Raw genomic sequence first — 23899 nt, forward strand, 5'->3', positions numbered from 1 at the left:
GGTCTAGTTCTGGTGGGAGGGGTCTGAAGTTTCCGAGTCAAGTTCGTATAGAAGCCTGCTTCTCTGTGGTTTGCCCCAGGCCTGTTTGCTGACCAGTGGGCAGAAGGCCATGGCAGATTGGAAGTACTGAAGCACAGAGTCGTAAATCCATTTATTCATCCAGTTAGTGTTTATTATGTGCCGTCTGCCTGCCAGGCTCTGTTCTGGGTACCAGGCATCCAAGAAAGCTACAGAGTCAAGGTTCCTGCCCTCATGGAGCTTATAGTTTAACATAGGAGATGAAGAATAAAGAAATAAGGAAGGGAGAAGATGAGTACCAATAAGTAATAAATACTCTTGTTCTCATTTAATGCACAGAATACGTACGACTTCCTCTCATTCAGAGGTTCTATTCCTGGTTCATAGACTCCATAAGCTCCTTGAAATTGTGTGGAAAATTGTGTGTGTGTGTGTGTGTGTGTGTTTGTGTGTGTGTACACACGCACATGCACACATGTTTTTATTTTTCCCCTGGGAAAAGTCCATAGTTTTCGCCAAATGCTTAAAGCATCCATGTTCCAAGGAAGGGTAGACCTTTGAGTCTAGTTCACCATCCTCCTCGTGTCCACTGCACAGGTGCCCATCCCTCACCCTCTCCTGGACCACCCCTCCCCCACCCCCGCCATGACTGTGTCCTTCTTGTCTTTCTAAGAGGCCTGTGTTCCCTTCTCCCAGCTGGGCTCTGAGCTGTTGCCACCCTCTCTGGGTTCGCGTCTGCATACACTGGGAGGTGCTTCTCACCCGGCTTCGTGAGCGCCAGTGGCCACTCTACCCCAGTACCCAGTCTCTCTGCAGTCGTGAGAACAGGGTCTCCACTTACCATGGGGGATCCCAGAGGCCAGGGCTTTAGGGGCAGTTGGATGGGGGACGTTCAGCCCTAGCCTGGTTACTGGATTCTGTAAGGTGATGGCTGCAGGGGGAGGCCTTTGGTCCCAGCCAGGTGGGTGGTTGTAGGTAACTAAGTACATCTGTGGGGGTCTGGGTGAAGGGTTCAAAAGCAAGCCCACCTAAGGGCTGAGGCTTGGGGCTTATTAGGGAATGTGTCCTGCTCCCGGCCCCTCTGCTGGGAGGTGACATGGGAACCAAAGGGATCAGTCCAGGCATCCAGTAGGTCATTTGAGCCTCATTCTGGGTGTTGCCCACCAGCATCTGGGGCTCCCCATAGTTGCATTACCAACACCAGCCCCTCCCTCCTCTCCCTACCCAACCAGGCGGCCTGGGCGGAGGATTGTGCCGAATGCAGAGAGCTCAGTCCTCAGTGCTGAACCTCACGCCCACTGCTGGCGCACATTTAGATGTCTGTAGCCATGAGTTCATGGCTTTGTGGAGGTCTTGATGTGGATGACCTTGATGCACTGGGATATCCAAGCTTCCTGACAGGGCAACTTCCACCTCACTCTGCTGGAAGCCTGGAAGCCCCCAAGCCTACTGGCCCCTAAATCCAGGTCACTTTCCACCTGTGTGAGTCACAGCCAGAATTTCTTTTGGCTCGGAGGTCCCAGGGAGCCTTGGGATGCCTGCAGCCGTAATGCTTATCATCTCAAGACATTTTCTTTAGAATAAAATGCTCACAGGACCTGAGGGATGAAGGGCATTTTTTTCTTTCTTCATTTTGGCAAAACAGAGTGCTGAGGGTGCTGGTTGGAGCCAGGGTGTGTGGGGTTTGTGGGTGCCCACGGGTGCCTGGTGGCAGGAGATAGGACATGTCCGGATACCTGTGTTTTCCTGTTCTGGACCAGAAGGCTGATCAGGAGCCTGCTGGGTGTCAGGGCTGAGCCTGAAAGTTTGTCCTGCCCATGGCCTGTATGTCTGGGGGAACCTGAGGGTCTGGGCTTAGGGCCCTCCACACAGCCAGCGTCCAAGCAAGGACCCTGCCCATCCTGGTACTCAGTACCACCTTGTATTCTCTAGGTTAGCCTGAGCTCCTCTGGTCCCTGCAGCCCCTCTGGCCCATCTCAGGGGGGCGCTGCAGGGGCCCTGTGTGCACCTGTTGCTCTTTGTGTCTTAGCCCGTGAGGACTTTCACTGCCCAATTCCGGGTGCCCGTCCTCAGGTGATGAGTCAGGCTCTGGCAGCTACCTGGTTCCTGCCTTTAGCTCCCAAGGAGATGGCGCCTTTGTGGACGAGCCTCTGGATAAAATGAGGAAGGCTTGGGACCGAGTGGGTTTGTGTGGGCTTTTCCTATGAGGGTCCCGGGGGACCATACCTTTGCCCCAGCCTAGCCCAGTGCAGGGAGCATGATAGGGCTGGTCACCTTGGTCCCTCAAATGGTCCTTGCCCTTGACCTGACCTGACTCCAGCACTCAGCAAACCACAGATTCTTCTTTATATATATATAAAGATTTGTTTTCTTTTAAAAATTTATTTTATTATTTTTTAAATGGCAGTACTGGGGATCGAACCCAGGACCTCGTGCATGCTAGGCACTCACTCTACCACTGAGCTGTATCCCATTCCCCCACACAGGTTGTGATTATGGTTGGAACACCATCAGTACAGGACACTCTGAGGACATCCTCAGTGTCTCTGGGATCCCAGAGACACTTTCTTCGCAGAGAGTAAGGCCCTCACACCTGCCTAAACCTGGCCCTGGGAAGTCATTTGATCACCTGGGGACTCTGCGCCATTTGTCAGCGCAGTGGGCAGAGGGACACGTGATAATTGGAGTCGAGAAGGGAGTAACTGAGATGATTCTCACAGGACCCCCTGGCCTGGTGCCCGTCCGCTGCGTGCTCTGGGGCTCCTTCCCTTGTACCGGCAGGAGCCCTCCCTCTCACAGGCTTGCTGGCAAGGTCACCTCAACTATAACCACCCCCTGGGGTGCCCCACCCTCTGTCCAGCCCCGTTCTGCCCTGATCCCGAACTCTCGGCTCTGCCTCTGCTTTAGGTCAATGGAACCGCACTTTCTTTGTGGCACCCCAAGCCTCGAAGAGTGATGCAGAGGCCTCTGGGAGTCTTTCTGGAGAGCCTGGGACTCCCCCTGCCCATGCACAGCACAGGGGTTTGGACAGAGGAGGAGGAGTAATGTGAGCCCCTTCGCCCTCTCCCTTTGCAGGAAGCTGGCTTTGGAGGGGGTTGAGGGGATGGGCTTCCTTGTGATCACCTGGGGTGCGACTTGGCACTTGTTAGTCCTCAAGAAAAGTGTTTCCATTGTCCCCAGATAGGCTCATTCCACCAGTGTTTATCAAACACCTAGTATGTGCCAGGCGCAGCTCTAGGCAGTGCGGATACGGCAATCAACCTGACCCCGTGGAGCCTCCATTCTAGTGGCAAGAGATGGAAAACAAATAACCAAGTCAGTGTGTCAGATGATGCCACGGAGAACCAGCAAGGAGCAGCCGACAAAGTAGGAGAACCAGGAGGAGGGGCCAAGAGGAGATGCCGCTCCGGGGGGGGGGGGGGATGGGTGGGGGGGTGGGATGAGCTGCATATAGTGGTGCTGGTGGGACGGCGAAGATGAGGGCTGAGTGTTGGCCACTGGATTTATAGCAGAGAGGGGTTTGAGGTCCTTGGCAGGAGCTGTTGCAGTGGGCGGTGGGGCCAAAGCTGACGGGAGTGGGTTCAGGAAAGAATGGGAAGAGAAGTTGAGCCAGCAGGTACAGACAACTTTTTCTAGAAGTCTCATAGTAAATGGGAGCAAAGTCATGGAGGGGTGGTGGTGTCAAGGGAGGGGTGTTTTTGTAAAGATGGGAGATAGTGTCCGTGTGCTTGTGTCCTGATGGAACGCCCCTGCAGAGGGCATGGCAAATACAAGAGAGAAGGGACAACAGGTTGAGTGATGTCCTTGAGTTTGCGAGAGCGGATGGGATCTGGTGCTCAAGATGCGTGTGTCGTAAGTGAGATGAGCCTCATCTGGCTTCTCCCAGCACCATTAACCAGCTGGCCGCGGATGAGCTCAGCTCTGGAGAGATCTGCAGGCTGTCCTCTCCCTGCCGTTTCTCAGTGTCATGGTCATGACCGCCAGGACTCCGGGCATGTGCAGATGCAGGGCAGAGGGGCTCCACTGATGTGGCGTTGTGATCCTGGTCACGTGACAGTCAGAGCAGGCTGGGGGTGTGCGGGTAGGGCTGAGGGCAGGTTTGACTTATTTGCTTGAGAAGAAATGGTTCACAAAGTACCCGAGTAGTGGTGGGGGTTGGGGTTCACTGATGTCCAGGCTTGTGGGGACACTAGCGGAGAGCAGTCTGTGGACTGAGGTCACATTCAGGCCACCAGCTCCTATAGAAGAAGGTTGAAGCAGTCAGGCACAAGTCAGAACCCCAAATTGGTTGCCTACAGACCTGGGTGCAGGTGAATTCTTTTTTTCTTTATTGGATTCTTTTTTTCTTTATTTTTTTTCTTAAAAAAGTTTCACAGCACAAGTTCAGGAGCTGGGCAGCAGTATGCGGGCTAGGATGGGAGTTAGGCAGAGAGGTCAGGGGGGATGTCCTGTCATGGGAGGTGGGGGCAGTGTGGGGCTCACTTAGCATCATCATCACCCCATATCTACCCCAGATCAGCGTGGGGAAGCAAACCCATGGTCGTTAGTGCCAGGCTCTTGGGTAGATTATTTGTTCTTCTGCCCATTCAATCAACAGATGTTTCTCACATTTAGCCTGTTCCGCATTGAGGCAGAAAATTTTGTTCCCCTCTCACTGATGAGGAGCCAAGGCTCAGAGGAGTTACACAACATCCCTAAGATAGTACAGCTAGTTACTGGCAAACACTCAGGCTCCTGTGACTGTTTGATGCTCCACACCAGCAAGATGTGCTGGCTAGGCCCAGGTGGGCTGAGGTTCCTTGAATCTCCACCAGGGCTGGGAGGTTCCTGTGTCCTGCAGAGGCGGGTGTGTGTACCTGCATATGCATGTGTATTGGGGAGTTGAGTGGCTTCAGCCAGGACAGAGGGTGGCAAAGGCCACCAGCTAGGGAGGGTCGGAGGCAGCATCCCAATCGTGGATCTGTTCTGGGGTTGTGGGCTGGGAGGAAGGCATGCAGGTCTTGTGGGTCGTGGAGACTGCGGCTGCCCTGCCCCGTCCTCCCCATTGTGAAGGCCTCTCAGGGGGCTCATTGCTGTTATGAGCCTGCTCCCCAGGCAAAGGTGAGGAGGCAGCTTCTGGGCCAGACCAGCAACTGGGGGCCTGAACTGGGGCACCTTTATTCTGATGCAGCATCACTGCACACTGTCGCCTCTCCTGGCAGCCCCACTGCCTTCTCTGCTGCCCATCAGAGCTTGTAGGGCATTCAGGGCAGCGGGGTTTGTGTTCCTCATGGCTGCAGCTTTTTGCTCTCTCTGAGGATGCTGGCCTGATCTCCAGGAAGCATTTCTTGAGCACCTACTCCAGGGAAAACAGCATGCCAGAAACCTTGCATCCTTGATGGGATTTCATCCTCATGGCAACAGCATCGCCTTGTTTTACAGGTGAGGAATCTGAGGTCCAGGAAGCAGCACTGGTGTAGGAACCAAGTCTGCTTGCCTTCAAAGCCTGGAAAATTTCCAGAACCTTCATTGCTGACCATTAAGCTATTTGCTCTTATTAGGGTGTCCTGGATTGCCATGTCTAAAGCTGTTCATGCATTCATTTGTGGACAGAATGAAGACCAGCCCTGACAGTTCCAGGCAGTGCAGTAAAGGTGCAGTGCAGTGAACAGCTGGTGGCAGGGAAAGGGCAGGGCCCAGAAATGCCCTCTGGAGTCTGAGGTGGAGAGGGCAGGAGGCAGAGGAGGGGTGTTTGTGGCAGAGTGAACAGCATGAATCAAGTCCCCTAGCTAAGGGGGGGGGGGTTTCCCTTGACAGGAAATGGCTGTAGGCACATCCCTACCCTGGCCCAGAGTACTTGGAATCTTGTCTCTAGTTTTATCCATATTTAGCAGCTTGTCTGTGCGTGTGTGTGCAGGTCTACACGTGTGTCTGCGTGTGTATGGGTGGGCAGCAACCAGGGAAGTGTCCATGCTTCCCTCCATCCATCTGTTCTGCTGGTGCATTGATCTGTCCATCTGCAGCCAGTATTTACTTGTCTCTGTATCTCCAGAGAAGGGGCTTAATCAGTGTCATTAAGATGATGTCTAACTCCATCTCCATGTCAATTTCATGCTCATATGTAACAGTGGCCATGTGGCCACCACTGCCCCTGCCAACAGTTCATCTCTACCTTGGGCAGGACCCAGTGTCCCCTTGTGTCCCCCATCTCCACACAGGGTACCCCAGACCCTTCACCTCTGGTCAGGGGGGTCTTCTGAGAATGCAGGATGGTTGAAAGCTATCAGGTGGGTCGGTGGGGAGGGGGGTTCCATTTTTGTGGGCATCTCTGCGTCTCTTCCTTTCTATCTTGGTCCTTCTTTATAGAAAGTTTTATCTGGTCCTCTCCCGCTCCCCAATTTGCCTTTGTAGTTTTTCTTGGCTTTCACCTTGACCTTCCCCTGGGCTGGACCTATCTAGCTCAGAAGTGAAAAATGAAAAACTAGCCCTGAATCTTCTCAGACTTAGTTTGGCATTTTCTTTGAGCCTTTCTTTCTTTCTTTCTTTCTTTTCTTTTCTTTTCTTTTCTTTTCTTTTCTTTTCTTTTCTTTTCTTTTCTTTTCTTTTCTTTTCTTTTCTTTTTTTCTGCTTCAATGAAGTGTAGGAAAGTAGCTGAAATGTTCCTTGGGGAGTAAGTGAGTGAGAAAAGGGGGAGAGAAATACATAGAGAACAACCATCTCAACACCTGAAGACATTTTATCTATGTTTACGTCTGTGCCTACATTTACATTTTATCTACATTTACCCCTGAAATCTGCATTTACCGCTGTGTTTGTATATACGTACCCACATCCACATGCACACACATAGCTTTCTATAACTTTTCCTGATTCTCAAAGGTCCTGTGGAACACTGGTGTGCTCTTCTGGGGGAGAAAAGGAAACAGAGGGACACAGTATAGACCAAGGTGACTAAAGAGATGCATAGAATAGTTGGCTGTATGTATGGGCTTCATCAGTATCCTGATCTGAAAAATCTGTTAAAAAAACATAAGTGAGACCCTTGAGAAATTTTAATACTAACTGGATATTGGAAGATCTTAAGGGATCCTTCACTTTTTTAGGTGTTCTCAGAGTATTGTGTTTACATTCCCCCACCCTTTAACCCTTGTCTTATTAGAGATATAATTGAAATGCCTACATCTGAAGATATGATGTTGGAGATTTTCTTCAAAAAAATTCGGGAGCGGGTGAGGTATGGTTGATAAGAGTTGAAGCTGAGTGATAGATACGTGCAGGTTCATTATGCTTGTTTGAATGTTTGCAATTATCCATAATACAAATAAAATCATATAATAGAATTCTTTCTTCTGGTTATGCTGGGAATACTGTTTGGTTTTTATTTGAGGTTTTATGCCTTAACTTTTCTGTAACCTGAGGTGCGGTTATCACTTGCTGGCTAGAGAGAGGAGCAGATGGCAGGATGGATGGATAAGTAATGAGCAAATATTAATGAGAACAGGAAACGATCAGTCGAGTTTCCTGGACAGCTTGCTTTTATCCCTGGATACTTCTGCAAGATTACATGCATATAATATAGTCATATTATTTTTTATATGAAAATGATTCATACCATGGGATTAAATAGGCCGGTACTTTATGGTTGGAGGTGAATAGAAGCTTAAGTGTGGACTCTGAAGGCAGGCTGCCTGGCTCTGCATGTAGTCATCCTCTGACCTTGGGGAGTAACTCTCCATCTGCAAAATAGATAGCACCTACTGTACACCTAGGCAGTGGAATATTATTCAGCCACAAAAAGGAATGAAGTACTGAAAAATACTCCGATGTGGATGAGTCTTGAAAACATTGTATTAAGTGAAAGAAGATAGTCACAAAAGACTACATATTGTACAATTCCTTTTATATGAAATTTGCAGAACAGCCAAATCCATAGAGATAGAAAGTGGTTGCCAGATAGGGTATGGGTGAGGGGTGTAGGTAATCTGTCAGTCTGTCTGGGCTGCTAATAAAAAATACCATTGGCTAGGCGTCTTATAAATAAAGATCATTATGTTCTCACAGTTCTGGAGGCTGGGAAATCCAGGATCATGGCACCAGCAGATTCAGTGCCTGGTGAAGGCCCTTTCCTGGGTTGCACACTGCTGATTTCTGGCTGTGTCCTCACGTGGTGGAAGGGAGTAGGGGGCCCTGTGGGGTCTCTTTTATAAGTGCACTGGTCTCATTCTAATGACTCCACCCTCATGACTTAAGCACTCCCAATACCATCACGTTAAGATTTCAACAAAGAATTTTGAGGGGATGCAGACATTCAGACCGTAGCTGGGAGTGACAGCTAATGGACATGAGGTGTCTTTTTGAGATAGTGGGAATGTTTTAAAATTAGATGGTAGTGATGGCTGCACATCTCTGAATATAATAAAAAACCACTGAATTGTACTCTTAAAGTGGATGAATTTTGTGGCATGTAAATTATATCTCAATAAAGCTGCTTGGGAAGAAAAAAAAATCCACACCATAGAGTTGAGTTAAGGCTGAAATAAAATACCGTGTACAAAGTGTTTAGAAGAGTGCCTGGCACGTCACAGGGGGTTATCATTCTAGATGCTTTACTGAAATCCCCGGGGAGGCAGCATTTTCTTCCGACGTTTACTTTCTGAAGTGTTTAAAATGTATCATGCTGTGGAAACTTTGGATGTCAGTGGTTTAGGTAAAATTACAGTCTCAACGTTTTAATGACCATACACTGGTCTGGAATGAAAAGTCATCTAAATAGCCTTAAAATAGATTATTCATCTCTCTCCACATTTTTGGTCTTAAAAATCTCTTTTAAAGAAACTTGAAAATACTTTGGCGAGTCTACAACATGGCATTTTCTTGCACTGCTCCCCCACCCCCCTGCCACCTCTCCCTTTAGATCGTCCTTTGTCCCTATACCCATGTTTTTCAGAACTTAAATGAATGTCGGAATCTTGGTACAACTTCAGCATTTAGATTCTCACCTCTATTAACAGATATAAAGCTAATTAGTAGCTAACCTAATTGATTCACCGTCTGCCAATTTATCTCTCTTCCTTCAATAATTTCTTAATTGACTAAATGGTTGTGAGTGAGACAGAGCAAGGCCTGACCCGCAGGAGTGATGGAGAATTGGTCCTGATGTTGGGGACTTCCTTTCCTTTCAAGTTCCAGGCTTGCAGACCAAATCTCTGGGTTCCAGGCAGATGGCCTCAGGTCTGCCTGTATCCCTTCCCTGGTCATACCTTAGAGTAGCGGGGAATTGCATCGTATTGCTTTAATTTAAACGTTTGCTGCCCTGGCAGGGCCCAAGCATGCTTCCCAGAGTGGTTGCAAGTCGGAGTCGCTTGGGGACTTAAAAAAAATACTAATGCCTGAGGCCTGCTTCTCGAAGCTCTGATGGAACTGGTACCGGGAACGGAGATTATTCAAAGCTCCCGGGTGAGCTGCAGCTAAGCGCGAGAGCCACCGTCTCAGAGGGGAGACACACCGAGTGGGAGGTCTGAAGGCAGGGAGATCGAGAGTATGTAATTAGTGGGGGGAGAAAGCACAAAGGGTAAACGTTTCTCTTGTGTGTAGAGGAAAGCCTGTGAGTAAACGTGCTATTTAAAGCTGTCGGCATTCTGCTGCAGAGAGACGGGGAGCACAGGTCCAGCTGTCCATTCAGCTTTTAGGACGGGGACCAAAATAGCTTCCCTTCTGCTCTGACACATCCTCCGGCAGGACTCTTCCTCCTTTGTCAACCAAACATGTCAGCTGTCGGGCTCTGGCGCTGGGAGCCTGTGTGTACTTGTGATGCCAGGGAGGTTTGCTCAAGTGCAGACGCTTGGTGGACTGCTCCTCTGGGGTTTACCCGTCCTTGGGGGAGCAGAGGCTTGTATCCTCCTGGAGATAAGCAGGCCCATGAGGGAGAGCAGTCCGTTCATTAAGAACAGGGGGTCAGCCTCTTCTGGGGGCAGGGCCTCTGGATGCAGGCTCTGTGGTAGGTCCCTTATCTCCTGCAGGCTTCGACTCTCACTCCAGTGTCCTAGCTACACTTTATAGGGGAGTAAACTGAGGCAGGGGGTGGAGGGGCTTGCATCCAAGGACGCATAGGTGGTGGGTGGTAGAGCCTGGATCAGAACCGCGCCATGTGCCTCCAGGCTCAAGCAGGAGTGATGCGGGGTGACATCTGCAGCTGCTCTGTGTGAGCTGTTGCAGGGCCCCAACCCCGCAGGCCAGGCCAGGGCCGCACCGGGTCTGTGTCTGGCTGGGATGTCACCGCTTCCTTTGACCCCTTGATTCCCTGGAGTCCTAGGCGTGCCTGGAGACTTCCTGGGAGAGGTGGCTTGGGAAATTTACTTTTCATTAAGCCTGGTGGTAAAGGCCTGCCCTCTGAGAGCCCCTGGCAGGGCTGATTTGGATCTTGCATGGGCCCCCCTCCTGCCTCCCCTCACCCTCTGAGCAACAGGACAATGGAGGTGGCGGTACCTTGAAGAAGGGGGGTTCTCAGAGCCCCAGGCCTAGGCACATGGATGAACTGTGTGCTCAGAAGCCATGGGGCTTGTATGGTTCCATCCTTCCCTGAGAACCCACTGTGGACCTGGCCTGGCACTTACGTCCCGTCCCAAATGTTCAGCCCTGAGTCCTTGTCCAAGCAAGTCCTTCCTTGCTCCCCTTGAAGACCCTTCTTCTGTCTCACAGGAGTCCCTTGAGATGCTCAGGCAGGATATCTGAGCCATAGCTGGCCCAAACCAGGCCTGGTGTCCAGCCAGCCCTCTTTTGTGTCCAAAAGCCAGAGGCTCGGAAATAGGCTTGGGAGAGCTGACCCCACAGGAGGCAGAGGTTATCAGAGCCTTAGTTTCTTCATCTGTAAAATGGACAACGCTACGGACCCTGCCTGATCTTGGAGAAAGTCCTGGGCACAGGGCAGCAACCGACCCTGCCCCAAACAATGTGGAAATAGAGACTGCCCAGCAAAAACTTCGCTACAGCTGTGGGGACCAATGGAAACTGCATCTTGGTCGTAGAGAACCTTCTGGTTTGGGAAAGCAATGATAGAATATTTGTTCCTATCTCAACTTAGGCGTCAGCCTCACCAACCTTGACCGTGGGCCAGCAGTTGAGCTGTCCTGCCTGCAGGTCCAGCTTTGACACCTCCCAGCGGTGGGACTGCACGAAGTTACTAGACTCTTCAAGCCTCAGTGTTCTCATCTGCAGGGTGGGATAATAGCATAGACCTCACAGATTCTCCTGAGGACCAAGTGAAACAAAAACCTGTGTAAAGCACCATAAAGCTGGACCCAAGGCTCCGTGAATGGTGCTAAGATGATGACAATGACAAAAAGGACTGCTGAGAATGACAGATACATTACGGAGACTGGTCTGCGGACGGCGTTCATTCCATGGTTAGCTTGGGCGTAATGAACCGTGGCACATTCTCCTGTGTCTTCAGCATTCTGCCATCTCTTTTTGCTCTAATATCCAATCAACACATTTCGAGCCTCAGCTGAGTACAGTGGGTACTGCTCCTCTGCGTGGGATTTCTAGGGGTGTGAGCGGGAGGTGAGTCTCACCTCTTGAATCCCAGGTCCTGCTGAATGTTACTTCCCGCCCATGTGTCACTTCCAGAGACTGCCAGCAACTCACAGCCCCACCTGGCCCTGCAGTAGGAACTGCCCCCTGTTTCTTCCTCTGATGCACCCGTAGTGTGAGGCGGTCTGTGGGAACCCACTTAACACTCAGGAATAAAGGAAAGGATGATCACTCACTCTGATCTCCAACCCAGCTGTGACACCCATCCCAACCCCAACACTCATTCTAACCCCAGTCCTCACCCCTAGCCCCAGACCCAGTCTTAACCCTAAGATAGATCGGATTTCCCTCTTTGCAAATTGTTCCAGCCCCAGGTAGCCTGCTGGGCCCCGGGGCTCCTGCAGGGACCAGTCCTCAGCCCCTGCTCTCACACTCTGTCCTGATGCCCAGTATCACCACTCAGCCCCCAGGCACTGTCTCCTGGAAGTCCACAAACAATGCCGCAGTTCTGCCTCGATCCTGCAGATCCCAGATCTTCTCTTTCCCCCTCCTCCTCGGTCTAACCTGGGCTTGGTCCTTCATACACAAAAAGGACTCTTCAGGCACTTCTTCACGAGAGCCTGAACATCATCCCAGGGCTCTGACATGATCACTCCTCTTTATCTTGTTTCAGATCTAGTTCTTCAGGGGCTCCTTGCCTTCCCTGAGCCCCCCACCTTCAGGATGTATTAAGAGTAGGAAGTACGCACTGAGAGCAAACCTCCAGGATCACAGAGTTATTTTTCCTTCTAGTAGACACAGCCAGGGCTGAGGGAACCCCCGACGGCCGCTCTGTGGCTGTTAGTCCTGCCAGGTGCCCAGGCTGCCTCTGGGAGCACATGCAGGGAGCCTGCTGGGGGCAGCCCCGCCGTCGCTGGACTCGGTCGATTCTCGTTGTTCATTTGCTTCCATCCACTGTTCTTTGTGCCCTCTCCCCGGCTTTGGATCCCAGGCCTGCCTTCCGGGCTGTGAGCACACACAGACTTGCTTTACCGCTGACCACATGGCCTCCCCTTGCTGCTGATGTGCAGGAGGAAGGTTGTACCCACACCATCATCCTCTACCCTCAGGGCCCCCAGGGAGGGGATGAGTAAGTGTGGGATCTGGTGGAGGAGGTGGCTTCTCTCAGGTCCTCAAGGAAACTGAGCTCCCAGCCCTTGTTCCTGCTCTTCCATCTGCCCCAATGCTGGTCCTGCATGTGCCCCCCCCCCCCAAACTCCTCTCCTAAGCCTCATCGTAAAGTTATTTTTCTGGAAGCCGTCCCTGATCATTCTGACAAGCTCTTCTTTGCCCTTGTTTAATTGTAATGTAACTATTTGGTTGTGCAGTTATCAATTTAATTACACAGCTGTCTCTCTACCGTTGCGGGGTGGGGGCAGGGGCGGGCAGGGACTATCCTCTGTGCCTATGTTGACCGGGCTGCCTGAAACCAGATGCCACTCAGTGCATGTTTGTGCTGAGCTGGGGCGGGGTGGTGGTGTCCAGGGCTGGCTTTCTCTCCTCTGCCTTGGGATGCTGATGTGAACCGGCTCCCTCAGGCTCTGCTCTCCTGCGAGTCTGCCTCACCCCCAGTTCTGAGCCTCTTCCCTCCTGGTTCCTGGGCTGCTGCTCCAGGCCGCTGGGCTGGAGCCTCCCCCAGATTTTGTCCTTTAAAAGTCATTGATTTTTGTGCTGACTTTTACAGTACAAATGTCATCGTTAGATAAAATAATTGAAGTGGGTAATCTATTCGCTGAGCTCACACAGCACCCCCGACTCTGCCTGGCCTGGTGTGTCTGTAGGAGCGCTGCTGGGGTTCATCTCGCCAACCAGCCCCACCTGGCCTCCAGGGACTGGGGTCAGCTGGAGTGAGCAGGACCTCGGGCTGAGACCCTCCCCTGCATGACCCTGTCTTCACACTCTCTGCTCTTCTGTCTCGCCACCATTCAGTGGGGACAGTCGTGCTGTCCTGGAAAGAAAATTACATGAGACCACAGATGGGTGGCCCCCACTGTTCCTGACACCCAGCAGGGACTCAACAGGTGTGGCTCCCTCCTCCCTCTCCAGAATGAGTCCTCCGGATGTGGGAGGGGCCAGGGAACCAGCAAAAGGCATGGGTGTTAAAAATCACTCAAAAACAAAGGAGATTTGGGAGAAAAGGGCTTCATCTCAAGAAGATAAACCTGTCAGTCTTTTTCTGTGTTCAGGCACTTTCTTGAGGTAAGGCAGAGAGTGGCTCAAACCCAATTTCCATTCTCCATTCTGCAAATCCAGTCTTCAGAAACAGAGGGTTTCCTGTGTAAGAGAAGAGTCTTGAGGGCCATCTTTCCAAAAGCAGAAAGGCACGAGGTCGGTTTGGACATGGAGCTGGGTGGCTGTGCACCAGCAGATGGCCAAGGGTGTCGTGTGGGGCTGTTTGTTCTGCTAGTGCACACAGGTGGGTGTTCGGGGGCAGTGGAGAAGGGAGGCTCCCCTGGTCCTGGAGAGGGTGAGGATGGGTCTGGGCGATGGAGAGGAAAGGGCCTGTGCTTAGAAGCTGTTGAGCTATGTTATAGGAAGGCCCTGACGACAGAAGGAAGCTAGGGTGGAGCTCCGGGTACTCGGGGCAGCACCAGGCTCTCTCTCCTGGTGAATGCTCCCTGGCCTGATGTGCAGAAGCTCCACCTGTGTGTCAGGGGAGCACCACGTTAGCACCTGCCTGCCTGGGTCTGAGTTCAGATTCTGCCACTCCAGGCTGAGGGGCGTGGGGCCCATGACTTCACCACTCTGAGCCTCAATGTCCTCATCTATGAAAAGGTGCCCACCTAGGGGCTGGGTGCAGGTTAAGAAGTGTGGAGTAGAAAGGCATGGGGTGTGGTGCAAACAGGTGCTGGCTTGAGCCCCTACCCGCCTAGCTGAGGGTGTGCACTTCCTGGGCGCTGGGCTTCCTGGCAGGGCAGGGACATGAAGGTCTCGGAGCCCAAGGGTGAGAAGGAACAGATAAGGAGATAAGGTCGGCCTCCTGCAGGGAAAGGCAGCCTCAACCACAAAGACAGACTGTGCAGATGTGCAGGGAGACGTATGGAGTCGGGACAAGTCAGATCCGGGCTGGGGCTATGGCTGGAAGAACAGAACAGGGAGCCCAGGGCCCCAGAGGAAGCCATCGGGCGAGTGGGCTGACCGGGCAAATGTTAGGAAGGCAGCAGTCCCTCCCTCCTAATGCAGAGTCCACTTCCCTCCTAATTCCAGTCCACATTCCAAATTCACCCTGGGCAGCCCTGGTTGCCCAGAAAAGGCTGGCCTCAGACCTGTGGTGGTGGAGAGTGAATCCTTCTGCTCCACCCCAACCCCTGCCCCATGCGGAGCACTCTGGGTCTCCCCTGGGAGCTCTGTGAGTTTCCGTCGGACCGCGCTGGCCTGGGGCTTCCTGGCTGCCCCTGTTTCTTGCAGGGCAGTGGGAGCTCCTTCTAGGGACTTTGGCTCCCTGGGGGAGGAGTTGGAGTGGGGGGCTTGTGGGACCGGAGGGAGAGAGGATAGCCCGCCCGGCCTTGTGGGTGCTCTGGTGTTCGTGGCGCCCTTTGAAGGGGCCGTGGTTGGGAGTGGGCCGACTGCGCTTTTGCCTGTAGGGCTGCAGGAATGCCAGTGTTTCCTCCAGGGTCCGGGAAGCATGAGGGTCCTCAGGCCTCAGCAGGGACAGTGTCGATGGCCCACAGTTTTAGCCGCTTCTTCTCTTCTCCCGGGGGTTCCTCCCTGCACGGCCATACCCTCCTCTTCTTCACCTCCCTGGGAGACAGGGACCCATCTGGATAAATTGCTAACAGCAGAACGCATCGATTTGTTTAACATTTGATGTTAATTAGAAGTAAAATGACCCCAGAACACATCTGGCCCCACCCCGACTGGCGGATACGTGCCTTGCTGTCCCCCAGAACAGGCCCGGTTTCAGCTAGCCGTCATGAGCCCTTCCTGTGTGACTGCCTGCATTTTCCTCCTGTGAACAGAGTGTGGCAATTGGCAGTGTGTAGAAAATAAGACACACTGGTTTTTCTGCCTTCTTTATTGATTGGGTTTTAACAGGAAGAAGCCAGATACAATTTCTGTTTGATTTTCCTTTTGGTTTCCAAGTGGATAGAGATGTTGTTATCAGTTCCTCCACCCCCGGCCCTCTCCGTGATCCAGTTCCTTCGTGACCACCGTCACCTGCCTGCAAGCCTTGTTGTGTGAGCCAAGCAGCCAGCGGGGCATGGCTGCCGCCGTCACTGAATACCTTGCCAAGAACCAGGGTGATGTGGCTGAGAGTTCTGTAGCATATTTGGGAAGGCAAGTTCTGACTGATACAAACACAAACCCACAAGCTTGCTTGGAGACTCCCTCAGGCACACATGCTCTAGGGATGCCCTTTCTCAGGGTCCCACCTTCAGTTGCCGAGGTTATTTCCTGGCTTGACAGACTCTCCAAGCCTCAGTGTTCTCATCTGTGCAGTGGGCTTAGGGCATTTCTCATGCGAGCCAAGAGTGCTCAGTGAGGTAACTAACACATGTCTACCACCTGCTTCACCACCTGGCACAGAGAGCCCCTTCCTACAGCTGCCTGTCCTGGCCCAGCTTCTCAGACCGAATCACTGCTCCAGGTGTCCCAACTCCCCTCTTGGGCCGCTCACCTCATGAGGCTTCAGAAATCTCAGCGTAAAAATCTGCACGTTTTCTGAGCCCCCTGGATGTGCTAGGATGTCAGGCCAGGGCCCAGAATTTGTTTTGCCTCGTGACTCTCTTGGGATCAGTTTATTTTCTTTTACTCCAAAGAGTGTGATTTCTACCAGCTTCTCTGGGTCACTGGGTCAAGGGTGAGGTGGTTTTTGCATGGTTGTGGCTTCATTCAGCTTCTACAATCAGCCTGTCTGTCATTGCTAGCAGTGACAGCTGAGAGATGGGAGGCCTGGGACAGAGGCTCAGGTTTCCTGAGAGCCATCTGGGCAAACACTTCTTAACAAGAACTCCCTGGTTCTTGAGTTTTGAGAGGAACTTTCAAACAGATGTCAAGAGATCGATAACGGTTTTTGGCTTCTAAGAATGAGGATGCTTTGATTTCCAACGCGCTGAGTGTGTACTCCGACGGTGGGGCTACGCCGTTTTAAGAGAACAGCTTTTGAGCTGGATTCACCTAGATTCCATTCCCTGCTTCCCTCACTTACGCCCTGTGTGACCCTGGGTAGGTTACTTCACCTCTTGGAGCCTCAGGCTACTGACCTATAAAAAGAAGGGTACTTGTTCCTACCTAGAAGTTTTGTTTTGGGGACTAGATGGGAGAGGGCATGGTGCATAGTAGGCCTTCCATGCATGTGGACAGCTTTCTTCTCCCTGTAATGCTGGGGGTTGCTAGTGATGCGCTGTGATGATGAGGACTCTGCCCAGCACGTCTGGAGCAGAGCTGTGGGCAGGCACTCGGGCTGGAGAGTGGTGACCTCGGGGAGGTTGCCGGCTCCCAGCCATTCAGCCTCTGGACCCTTTGCTGACCGCGCCTCCTTCTCCCCACCCCTGTGAATGCCAGAAGGTATACCCTGAGTGTCCTTCCTGTTGGCTTGGAGGTGGCAACTGTTGATGTCATTGTTCCTAAAGAGTTATCTGAGGGCAGCCATGGCAGGGTTGGCCTTCAGGCACCATGACAGCTGGGAGAGAAGGGGCAGACTAGGTTTTCTTGACCAAGCTGAGCTGGGAATTCCATGTGGTTGAGATGGAATGTGTCCTTTGGACACATGTACTCCCCAGGGAGGGAGGAGAGACAGATAGTGAGCATTCCAGGGTTCCTCTGTTCTCAGCCAGAGACTTTGGCAAGATTGGCCATAGTTTGTACCTGATGGTCCTTCTATATGGGAATCAGAGTCAATGTAGCCCAATCCCCCAGATTAAAGATTGTTGTTCTGGAAATATGGGATGGACAAGTGTGCCTTGGCCCACCTGGTGATGATAATGGTGATGATGATGGTGGTGATAGTGGTGGTGGTGATTATAATGATGAAGACGTCAGTATGATGATGGTGGTGGTGATGGTGGTGATGATGGTGATGGTGGTTTATGATGGTGGTGGTGATGATGAAGACAATGTGGGTAGGATGATCACATTACTATATATAAAATAGATAAACGACAAGGCCTATATAGCACAGGAAACTATATTCAATTTCTTGTAATGAGCTATAATGGAAAAAAAAATCTGAAAAAAAATGTATATGTATCACTGAATCCCTTTGCTGTACACCTGAGACTAACATTGTACATTGACTACACTTCAACAAAAAATAAGAAATAAATAAAGAAGTGGGTATGATGATAGTGGTAGTGATGTTGGTGGTAGTGATGGTGATGGTGATGGTGGTGATGGTGATGGTGATGGTGATGGTAGTGGTGTGGATGATGAAGATGTGATATGTTGGTGGTGGTAAGAGTCAGTTCAGTACTTACAATATACTATGTCCTGATCGCCCTCCTTTGCATGGGTTAATTTATTTAATTCTCGTAAGAAGCCTATGAGCTTGTACTATTATTATCTCCAGTATATAGGTGAAGAACAGAGACAGGGAGAAGTTTAGCAAAGTGTCCTGTGTCAAGAGGTAGAGTCTGATGTTAAACCCTGGCTGACTTAAGCCCTGTGCCTCTCAATCAAGCCTGCTGAGCAGCTCTGCTGAGGGAGGGAGGCAGTGTCCTGGGGGGGCAATCAAGGCTATGGCCCAACGATGTCTAACAGAAATATAACGTGAACCACATGTATAATTTAAAATTTAGAATGTAAAAAGATCCAGGTGAAATTAATTAATTTTATTTAGCTCAATTCATTTATTTAGTCCATTATTGTCATTCCAACATACAATTAACATATAATTATAAATGAAATATTTTATATTGTTTTGAAGTAAGTCTATGAAATTTGACATCTATTTTACACTTCTAGCCTTCTCAGTTGGACTAGCCATGTTTTAAGTGTTCGGTGGCTCCCTGTGGCTTGTGGCTAGGACCAGACCACCCATCCTCTGTCCTCTTGTGGCTCACAGCCTGCCTGGGAGACAAATGGCCCTGCTTTTTGCTTCGCATTTGTCACACAAACACCTCAGTCTTGTCTCCTGGCTCCCCCTGTCCCCTTGCCCCGTGGCTCCCCAGCACACCCTGCCACAGAGTTTCCTGTCTTTTTCATACTTCTGTCACTTCCCACATGTATTTTATGAAGTCTAGTTAAGAACTAGTACCTATGATGAAAGTTTAGTGTTCAAGTTGAGTTGTGCTGTATGTATCACATACACACTGTATTTCAAAGGCCTGGTACCCAAAAGAATGCAAAGTTCCATTAATAATTTTGTGCCAATTATATACTGAAATGATAATACTTTAAATATATTTGATTAAATAAAATATATCGCTAAAATTAAAAAAAAAAGATGCTTCTTCTGTCTGGGAGCCCTTTCAGGTGGGGCTGGAGCTGAGTCCTACAGGAGAGGAGGGATTTGGAAGGAACCAGAGTAGGGTGCTGGTGTGGGCTCAAGCAGGCCAGGGTGGGGCTGGGGGCGGTCACATCCATGGCTTTCTCTGGGGTCAGGAGGTGGGTGAGCCTGGGTTAGGGAACTGCTGATGATGGTCAAAGTAGCTCCCATTTACTGGGCAGTACGTCTGACATTATTCCCGTAAATTCTTACAGTGCCCCTGCCCTCCAGGTGTCATTTCCCTTTTTATTTTAGTCAGTGAATTCGCTGCTAGGGAGACTGGGGCCCAGAGAGGCTAGCACCTCACCCAATGGGTGGTGAAGCCAAGACTGAGCCCGGGGCTGTCTGGCGTCCAAGGCCAGGCTTTTTCCTTGGTCCTTGGTCCTTGGTCCTTGCAGTTCAGGCTCAGCTCAGGCCGAGGAATGGGAATTATTCTATGTAGGGACCAGGGTCCTTGAGGCTTTTTATTTAACTCGATGGATACATTGGGGGTGGCAGGAGGTGACATGGTAGAAAATCCCAAATGCTCCCTTTTGGATGGGCTCTGTGGGAAAACTGTTACTATTTGGGCTCTTCTGGTCCATGCTTCAGGGGTTACAGCATCGCTGTGGGGGAGAAGCCTAGACTGCCTGTGAGTGCAGCTGGGGGTCAGGCGGAGACAGCTGCCCTGACGGCCGGGATGCAGCAGCTCCAGGAGCTCCATCAGCAGCGGGCAGTCCCGGTGCCGTTCCTAACAAGTGTAACTGTGGAGAGGATGGAGATGCAGATGGACGTCTTTATTGACTGCCTGCTATCGACTTGCGTTTATACGCTGGGCAGATTCCAGCTTATCGCTCGGATAACCTCCCTTTCACGCCCTGGTTTTTAACTCTGCTTTCTTCCATGGGGATGAGGTGCGCCTGAGAACCTAGGTCACTGGCAGGTGCCCCCGGCTCTGAACTCCCTATGGGAGAATGTTCTGCAGGTTTACACCATCAGCTGTGCTTTAAGGAGAAAAAGAGTTGAGCATGGCAGGCCTTGGTCACCTCCCTGCCCTGTGGGCTCTAAACTGGGACACAGGGTTCCTTGCAGGACCCCACCGTGTGTCTGTGCTGTCCCGCAGTGGAAGCCCACAGAGCATGAGGCTCCACCCAGAACTGTGCTGAGTGCTTCTTCTTTGGCAGAGATTTCAGAGGCCTGGGCCTCTGTCCTTTAATCCAGCTCAGCTGGAGAGAAGGCAGAGGGTCTGGGGCTGCTGTGTGCAGGCTTCTAGGATTCCCAGCAAGAAGTCGGGTGCAGTATGTAGAATATGCCCCCATCCTTTCCTTTCTTCCTGCGTCAAAGTCCACAGCCTTGCTTTCCAGTGGTGGAGTCCTGAGCGAGTTAAACATCTGGGCTTCCATCCATTTCCTTATCCATAAAATGGGTGACTGACTGCACCTTCTTACAGGGTGTGGCGGGGATTTGGAGCTGATTTGCTCTGGTCCCACTCAGCAGCCAGCATCCGTTTGGGTTGTTTGGTGTCTGTGCTGAACTGCTTACGTAGATCTTGACTGTTACCCTGATGCAGGGGCTAATGAGAGAACCCGCCCCCCCAACCCCTGTTCTCATCCTCTCTGCCCCGTTCAGGGGCCTTGCCCCTCAGGTCAGTTTCTCTGTTTCTTGTTATTTCAGTCTTTCCCTTGCTTCAGTTCCCTCCCGTTCATTTCCCCCATCCCTACTGCACAAGGAAACCTGGCTCCTCCCCCTGCCATCCTGCCTCTCCTTCAATCTTCCCTTGGAGCTGGAGCCGGAGTCTTCAAAGTGTCACCGGTATTCACTGCCCTTACTGCCTCCTCTTAACTTCTGCCATGGTTAGTTTTATGTGTCAAGTTGGTGAGGCAATGGTATCAGTTATTCAAACACTAGTCTAGGCATTGCTTTGTAGGTATTTTGTAGATGGAGTAAGCTTCTACAATCAGCTGACCTTCAATAAAGGAGATTAGCCTTGATAATCTGGGTGGGCCTCAACCAATCAGTTGAAGAGCCTTAAGACCAAAACTTTCCCTGAGGAAGATGAGATTCTGCTTCCTTCCTGCAGCATCAGCTCCTGCCTGAGGGTTTCCAGCCTGCGGTCTGCCCTACAGATTTCAGACTTGCCAGCCCCCGTAATCACATAAGCTGGTTCCTTTATATCTGGCCAAGGCTTTCCCCCCAACTTTCCCCTTTGTTCCTCTGTCTGCACGTTGGCTGAAACCTTGCTTTAGCCCACAGGGCAAGAAACGTGGCAGCTCTTGCCTCCCGACCCTCACGTGGTGTGTGCTTTGTCGCTAGAGGGCATAACCCTCTGCTCCTCGTTTCAGCTTGACAAAGTCAGGGACAGGCTCTGTTGGCCTGGCCTGGATGGAGTGCCCTCTGTTAATCCAGTGCGTGGGGAACTGGGCGCTCTGGGTGGCAGCCTCAGGAGAACTGCAGGGTGGGAGTAGGGTAAGGAGCCCGGTCCCAGAACAAGAGCAGGGCTGCTCCCAGGAGAAGAGGGATGTGCTTGGCAGACAGCAAGCTGGACCTCCACCGCCTCTCTCGTCTTGCTTTTCCTCCATGCCTACATGAAGGTGAGACTTCCCTCGTGCTCCCGTAGCATTTACATGTGTCTCTAACATCATTCTTAATGTTGCCACTGGACCCAGCATTTCCAAGTCTGGCTTCTGCCCCGGCCCTCCAGCTGCGTGAGGGGGCGCTGCTCATGCTTCTTCATCTCTGTGGCCTCCTGGACCAGCAGGGAGCCCAGAGCTTGGTGGGTGCCCAGTGTATGTCCATTTCCTTCCTTTTTCCCTGATCAAATACCATTTTTCCAGTTCCCACTTTCACACTTCTGCTGTTATTGCCATTAATAAAGACAGTGACTGTTTCCTAAGTTCACTCCAAGCCCAGTGCACTTGCTGTCTCACTGGATCCTAGCGTCAACTGTGCAAAGTGGGTGTTATTATTCTCGTCTCGTAGGTGAGGAAATTGACACTTCTAAAGATCTGAAGTGACTTGCCCAAGGTCACATGGCTTGGAGGGGCCGAGCTGAGTGGATTTCAAACCCAGAGCCGGCTAGTTCCAAACCTGGGCTCTCCCCACTGCCGCCTGCCACCCCTGAGTTTTACTAGGGTCATCACTTAATATCTAGTGACTGCCTGCTATGTGCCAGGCACTGCTCTGGGTCCTGCGGGCACAGTGAAAAACAAGACACAAGGATTGATCAGTGGAGGTGATCATTTGAGGAGATGAGGAGTGTTATGAAGAAGAGGGGCCGAGATGTGGCAGAGGTTCACACTCGGCAGCTCAAGGAAGGTCTAGTTCTGAGGCGGCGACATTTGGATCCACGAACACAATGCATGGAAGGAGGCAGTGAGATAAAAACAGGGAAGAGCTTTCCAGCAGAGGGAACATTAGGTGTGACATCCCTGAGATAGCAGTGAGCTTGGAGTGTCCAAAAAGGAGGAGGAGGGCTGGAGAGGGGAAGGAGAGGAGAGAAAGAAATGAGGTTGGAGATCAAGTCTGGGGCTGTGTCATGCGGGGCCTGTTAGGCCTCTGGTAAGGAGCTGGGCTTTTTATTCTGAGCAGGCTAGGAGGCTGGTGGGGTTTTAACCTGAACAGAGACATGTTTGCTTCATGCTTAGAAAAATCTTTGTCTCTGCCACATGGTGGGCAGTTGTCAAGAGGGTGAGGGTGAAGGCAGGGAGGGCAAGTAGGAGGCTGTCAGAATAGTCTCTGGGAGAGATGGTACTGGCATGGACCAGGGAGGCAGTGGTGGTGATGGGGAGGAGAGGTTGGGGTCAGAGTCTCTTGTGGATTATAGGTGAGGAGTGAGGAGAAGGGATGTCTCCAGGAAGACCGTCCCCCCTCTAAGGCTTTTGACCTGAGCAGTGGGATGGTTGGTGATGTTTATTAGAAAGGGGAGCAGAGCTAATTGGGGATTCAGAATAGAGAGTTTTTTCTGGGTGGATTAAGTTTGAAATGCCTATTTCCTAGTGAACAGATGAGTCTGGAAATCCTGGCAGAGTCCAGGGTAGTGATATGAGTCAGGTGTGGATGGTGTTTGAAGTCTCAGGACTAGGTGACATCATCGAGGGGAGAGAAGAGGCTGGTCAGGACTCTGGAGAGAATGGGGTGCTGACTTCTGAATCCCAGCAAAATGGAGCCCCCCACCCCCACCCCCTGGCAGCCACAAGCATAGTAACAGTGACGCCATCACCTCAGATCCCCTCTCTCCCATTCCTTCTGGGCTCCTATGCTGGTCCTGACCTCTGAAATCCTGATCCTGCCTCAGTGTGAAGGGCTTGGTGGGCCAGCACAGGCATGGCGTTCCCAGAGTCCTGACCTCCTGGCTTCCAGGAGAGGCATGAGGTCAGAGTGTGGGCGGGGCCAGACCCCGGGTGTTCACCGGCTTGGTCTTCCCCGTTAGCAGGCTTGGTCACTCTTTTTATTTTTATTTTTTAACATTTTTTATTGATTTATAATCATTTTACAATGTTGTGTCAAATTCCAGTGTTCAGCACAATTTTTCAGTTATTCATGGGCATATACACACTCATTGTCACATTTTTTTCTCTGTGAGTTATCATAACATTTTGTGTATATTTCCCTGTGCTATACAGTGTAGTCTATTCTACAATTTTGAAATCCCAGTCTATCCCTTCCCACCCTCCACCCCCTTGGTAACCACAAGTCTGTATTCTCTGTCTGTGAGTCTATTTCTGTCCTTTATTTACGCTTTGTTTTTGTTTGTTTGTTTGTTTTTGTTTTTGTTTTTTAGATTCCACATATGAGCGATCTCATATGGTATTTTTCTTTGTCTTTCTGGCTTACTTCACTTAGAATGACATTCTCCAGGAGCATCCATGTTGCTGCAAATGGCATTATGTTGTCGGTTTTTATGGCTGAGTAGTATTCCATTGTATAAAT

The 23899-nt window shown here is 51.1% G+C and overlaps 1 protein-coding gene across 3 annotated transcripts in view; it reads left to right on the forward strand.

Annotated features, from left to right (window-relative positions):
• Nucleotides 1-23899, forward strand: part of GRID1 (glutamate ionotropic receptor delta type subunit 1) — a 629200-nt gene that overhangs the window by 157427 nt on the left and 447874 nt on the right. The gene's annotated exons all lie outside the window — the stretch shown is intronic.

This window comes from Camelus dromedarius, chromosome 8, assembly GCF_036321535.1.
Source record: "Camelus dromedarius isolate mCamDro1 chromosome 8, mCamDro1.pat, whole genome shotgun sequence".
NCBI classification, from domain to species: Eukaryota; Metazoa; Chordata; class Mammalia; order Artiodactyla; family Camelidae; genus Camelus; species Camelus dromedarius.